Source organism: Dipodomys merriami, unplaced genomic scaffold (assembly GCF_024711535.1).
Source record: "Dipodomys merriami isolate MVZ:Mamm:240054 unplaced genomic scaffold, mDipMer1.0.p SCAF_9, whole genome shotgun sequence".
Lineage (NCBI taxonomy): Eukaryota > Metazoa > Chordata > Mammalia > Rodentia > Heteromyidae > Dipodomys > Dipodomys merriami.
The window spans coordinates 10,026,836-10,032,560 of record NW_027206512.1 but is presented as its reverse complement, the minus strand read 5'-3'; positions in this window follow the sequence as shown (position 1 = coordinate 10,032,560).

The window sequence follows — 5,725 nt, the reverse complement described above, 5'->3', positions numbered from 1 at the left end:
GGCCAGATGGAGAGGGGAAAAAAAAAAATCAGTTCCCGTTGATTGACAGCAGCTCTGCCCAATCAGTGCTCGATAAGGTGGCGCGCCCATCTTCCACTGAAACCAATCACAGATGCCGAAGGGAGCGAGCCTCTCGTTTTGCCATTTGGGTCTGTCTATACTTTCAGTTGCTCACGGCAGACTGACGTCAATGTGAACCAATAGCGGCTGGCTGTGGCGCCCAGCTCTCCCGGAATTGGCGCGCTGCACCCACTGATGGGAAGCGCCTGGGTGGCGGGTGGGGCCCAAAGACTTGGCACCCTTCCACCGCTGGAGGCGGGAGGTGCATCCCTTCAGTGGTTGTGACAGCTAGGACACCAAAAATGGATTGCCAGCATTGCCTGCGCACAGAGTTGGAAGGCATCTGGTTTCCGTGCTTGACAGATTCGCAGGCGGGCGTTGTTCTGGCTGAATAAACAGTCTGGTGATAGCTTGGAGACAGTAGATTCATTCATTCCACAAGTGTTTGTTTTGTTGGTTTTTGGGTCCCCCCCCCCCCATGTTTGTAAAGGACTAGAAGTAGGACAGGCGCTTGATAGGCGCTGGAGATGCAATTCTGACCGGGATACTCAAGCAAGCTGCTCTCAGACTATGCAGTCTAATACAAAACAACAACAACAATAAACAATAAGTAAAGAACTATGTAAAAGATAATAAATCACATCAAGAGAGAAAACAGCTAAGAAGTGATAAGGAGCACAATAAGGGATGGACTTTAGATGTGGCTTTTTAACTAAGTCTTTGAGTAAGATGGAAAATAAATCGCCTATCCATCAGAATTAGTGAAATGTTGATTGTTCTAAGCAGGGGAAACAGTACAGCAAAGGTCTTGAGGTACATCAACAAGAAGACCAGTGAAGGGAGGGAAAGACTAGGACAATGTGAGGTAGATGAGGGAGACAGGGTCTCCTGAGAGGTCACAATACATTTTAGTAGTGACTGACTGTGCGCGCGATGCATGTGCACCAGTGCATTAGTACTGGGACTCAAACTTAAGCCCTGGTCACTGTCTCGTAGCTTGTTTGCTCAAGACTGGTACTCTATCACTCGAGCCATAGCTCCATTTCTGTCTTTTTGGTGGTTAATTGGAGTCTCAGGACTTTCCTGCCTAGAGTGCTGGCTTCCAACTGCAATCCTCAGTTCTCATCCTCCTGTGTAGCTAAGATCACAGAGGTGTGCCAATAATGCCTGGCTGACATTGAAGCAAAGCAGTGAAAGATGTGATTTGGATTTTAAGTCACTTTTGGTTAATGTGTCGTAATCAGAACAGACTCTTAAGAGACTGGTAAAAAGATCATAGTAAATACTATTTAAAGGAAATAAGCCAGGCACCAATGGCGTATGCCCTGTAATCCTAGCTACTCAGAAGGCTGAGACTTGTAGGGTCACAGTTCAAACCCAGTCCAGGCAGAAAAATTTGGAGAGTTCATCCCCACTTCACCTATAAAAAGCAAGGCTCAAGTTGTAGAGTGTCAGCCATGAGTAAAAAAGCTGAGTAAGAGTTTGAGATTCTGAGTTCAAGTCCTATTTGCTGGCAAAAAGAGAAAAAGAAAAAGTAGAAGATGACAGAGATTCAACTGTGGTGATATCACATATTAGACAAAAGCAGATTAGAGTTCAAAGGGAAATTACTAACTTATTTTGATATTTTAAGTAGCTAGGTCTGGAGGAATTGTTCCAGATACAGTACATTTAATAATTTGTTTAGAGAATGATATTCATATTGATGACTCAAATTCTAGCAATGACTTTGAGAATTATGTTACATTGATTGTCAATTTTCATGGATTTCCTGGAATGTTCTTTAACTTCTGTTGCAATGTAGAATACTTACAGAAACATATGCATATTGACCGTGGTTCAAGGAATTTTCCTAGTCGGAGTGCCTCTTTCGACCCAGTCCTGGATCAGGAGACAGAACTTTACTAATAGGTGGGATCTCATCATGCTGTCATCTAGTTGCTAATTCCTCCCATGGGAAGTCCTAGATTGACTACAAAACCATGGACTCAATCTGTTCATCTGTATATTTGGTATGTATAAGGTCATAAAGTGCACATTTGTTTGTGTTTGGTTTCTTTGATTCAACCTCTGTTGGTGGGATTCTTTCATATTGTTATATGTAGTTATCAAGCATTCATTTATTCCATTCTGTAATTACATTATATATTTTATGAATTCATAAATTATGAACTCCTGACAGATCATAGGGTAGTTTCTCATTTAGAGCTATTGTAGATCATGCTGCCATGAACGTTCTTATACATGGCATTGTGGAGGGACATTTCTATTGATGGAGCATTTTGGTAACTCAATGACAATTCAGTTACTATTCAGTTGTGCCATAAATTACAGAATTTCAGAATAGATAGATAACAATATATGACTGTATAGATAACAATGAAGGTGAAAAATGTTCACGCCATTAAGAAACTATTGATGTGAGGGAATTTAAGCTTAGAGGTCTATAATTCCTGAGTTATCTTGGAGGAGTTTAAATATTCATTTTAAGCACTTGCTAACTGCATGTTTAGCATTAGAGAATAACAAGATTTTACCATGTCACTATAGAATATACTATAATCTACTGTCACAGAATACACAAAAACAGGTAGACTGTCTTAAACAGTATCCTTCAGGTGGAAGATATGGCTCAAGTGGTAGAGCACTTTCCTAGCATAGTGGAGCCCTGCACTCAATCCTCATTACCAGGAAAAAGTCTTTGATACTAATATAGTCATTGGAGTATGTTTGAAACCCATAGTATTTGGTACCAGCTGATTAAAAATACAGATAGGGCAGGGAATGCTAAGCAAGGTGATGCAGGCTTGTAATCCCAGCACTTTGGAGAGTGAGATAGGAAGATTGCAAGCCCCAGGTTAATCTTAGTTATATAAGTGAGACCCTGTTTTTAAAACCCAAAGAAAGAGAATGGAAGCAGGACAACTGGGCTGTGGGTATAGCTGAATGATAAAGCAGTTGCTTAGGCCTAGTGATATAGTCTTTGGTTTCCATCTCCAGCACAGCACAGCAAATAGTAAATAAATAAGTAAATGGAAAAAAATAGTGGTTTACATCTTTTGAATGACATATTTGTGGTTTCAAATATCTTTGAACATATTAAATATTCTACAAAAAGAATTTGCTGTAAAAGTTAATGTGACATGACAAATCATTGAATAAAGTCCAAAAGAATGAAGTAAATACACAATCCCAAATGATTCATTAACTTGAACTTCTTCCTTTTTCAGTTTATATTTTAAAGAATGGAACCATTTGCTGAAAATGATTATTGAGTACACTGAAAATAGTTGATAGAGATTTGAATAAGATTTGAATAATAAGTTTAAGACATGGACTGTGAATGAAACACTGAAGTTTAGATTGGTTTAGTTAGGACCTGTGTGAATATGAACTCATATTTCCATGAATACTTACTAATAGAGAGTCAATCTATTTCTTTTTTTCTTAATTAGACCTGGATATTATGTTTAGAATCATCAAGCATGTTTTTGTATGCTACTTTTGTTTTCAAGCCTAAATCAGAGGCCTGATTACATATGTATTTTTCTGTGGTCCTGATCTTTCTTGAATTTCTAGCCCAGCTGTCCCGTCATAATGACACTAGGAAAATTGTAACAACAATGATCCATAGAATTTTATAATCTGTTTTTGGACTCAAACTTTTAAAAACATGTTCATTTCTTTCCCCTTCATGTAATTTACCTCCATAAATATGGAACAAATAAGTTTTACCCAGTGGCAGATACAGACATTCAAAAGATCTTCCCATTTCTACCTCTGATCTTTTATTGTGTGTGGCAGAACTAAGGCTTGAGCTCAGGGCCTTGAGAACTCTCTTTGCTTTCTTTTTTCTCTCTCAAAGTTGATATTCTCCCACATGAATCATACCTTCCCTGGCTTTTTGCTGATTAATTGGAGATAAGAGTCTGGGATTTTTCTGCCAGGGCTGGTTTTGAATCAAATCCTCAGATCTCAAGCCTGCTGAGAAACTAAGATTATTGGCATGAGCCTCAGACAGCTCTCCTCCTCTAAGCATTTAACAATTATCTCATTTGACTTTATTTAAACATTTAATTTTACTGAACATCAGTTTCTCGTCAGAGCCACTGTGAGAATCATTGCCTTTTATACATGTACATTTTGTAAGAAAGATGATAAATAGAAATTCCATTTGATATCTAAATCACAAAGACTAAAAAAAATCAGAAAAACAACATACAATGATCATTTAGTAGTTTATCAAAATTTTTGCAACAATTTCATCACCTAAGCACCTCCCAACCTTTTTGTGGGTGTGGCCAGGGGAGTATAGGGCCCCCTAGGACTGCTTCTGCTCAGAGAACTATCATTGGAAGTAACAAGCTTATTACTGATTTGGAGCCTTTGATGTTCCTACTCAAGACCTTCCAAGGTTTCCTCACCCCTGTCATCTTAGTGGCTAGCCTTTCAATGTGGGTAGCTGAGTGACTAGGAAGAAAATAATCCCACTGTTAGTGTATGATGAGAAAACAGAGAAGCCACATTTTTTTGCCAGTCCTAGGCTTGAACACAGAGTGTAGGCAGTGTCCCTGAGTTTCTTTTGCTCAATGCTAGCACTACCACTTGAACCACAGAGCCACTTTTGGCTTTTTCTGTTTATGTGGTACTGAGGAATGGAACCCAGGGCTTCCTGCATGCTAGGCAAGCACTCTACCACTAAGCCACATTCCCAGCCCATAGCCACATTTTGAGAAGTCGAAATTGGAGCCTTTATTGGAGTGCCAGTGGCCAGCCCATCTGTAGATGGACTCTTGTCACAAAGATCTGCAGCCCAGTGAATATACTTAACACTTTTAGAAAACTGAGCCATGAGGGCAGGAGAGGAAAGAAAGGACATAAAAAAAATACCACCAAACCAGAACAGCTCCAATGGAGAGCTGAAGAGGGACGCCATGTTGACCAGAGGTGAGCCAGGAGACAGGACATGAGGAGACAGGAGACACATAGCATGGTGTCTCAGCACCTGAGCTAGTCAGGGCCTAAATAGGGTAAAGTCAGGGGGCTTGATAGGTCATGATCTAAGACTGACAAGTCCGATAACCTATTGTCCAAGTCCCTGCTCCTGCCTCTAGGAATTAAGGCACTCCCATCACCTGGGAGGTGGGACTTCCCCGCCCCTACCATGAAGACAAGATGGTGCCAGTTCAATCCAATACCCTATCATCCATGATGTGGCCAAGATGGTGCCAGTTAGATCCAGCATCCTTACTCAACTAGCTCATGGATACTAATACAGCATGAGCAAGGATGTATGCCCATCCTGGGGCTTCAACTTGGGGCCTGTCCCTGAGCTTTTGTTCTCAAGGCTAATGCTCTACCACTAGATTCACAGTTATACTTCCGACTTTTTGGAAGTTCATTGGAGATATGAGAGTGTCACAGACTTCCTGCTCAGGCTAGGTACAAACCAGGGTCCTCAGATCTCAGCCTTCTGAGAGCTAGGATTACAGACATAGTCCAGCAGTGACATTTTTTTTTTAATGCAGGGCCTGGGCACTATCCCTGAGCTTCTCTGTGTTCAAGGCTAGCACTCTACCACTTGAACCAGTGTCACTTCCTGCTTTTTCTGTTTATGTGGTACTGAGGAATCGAACCCAGGGCTTCATGCACGCTAGGCAAGCAC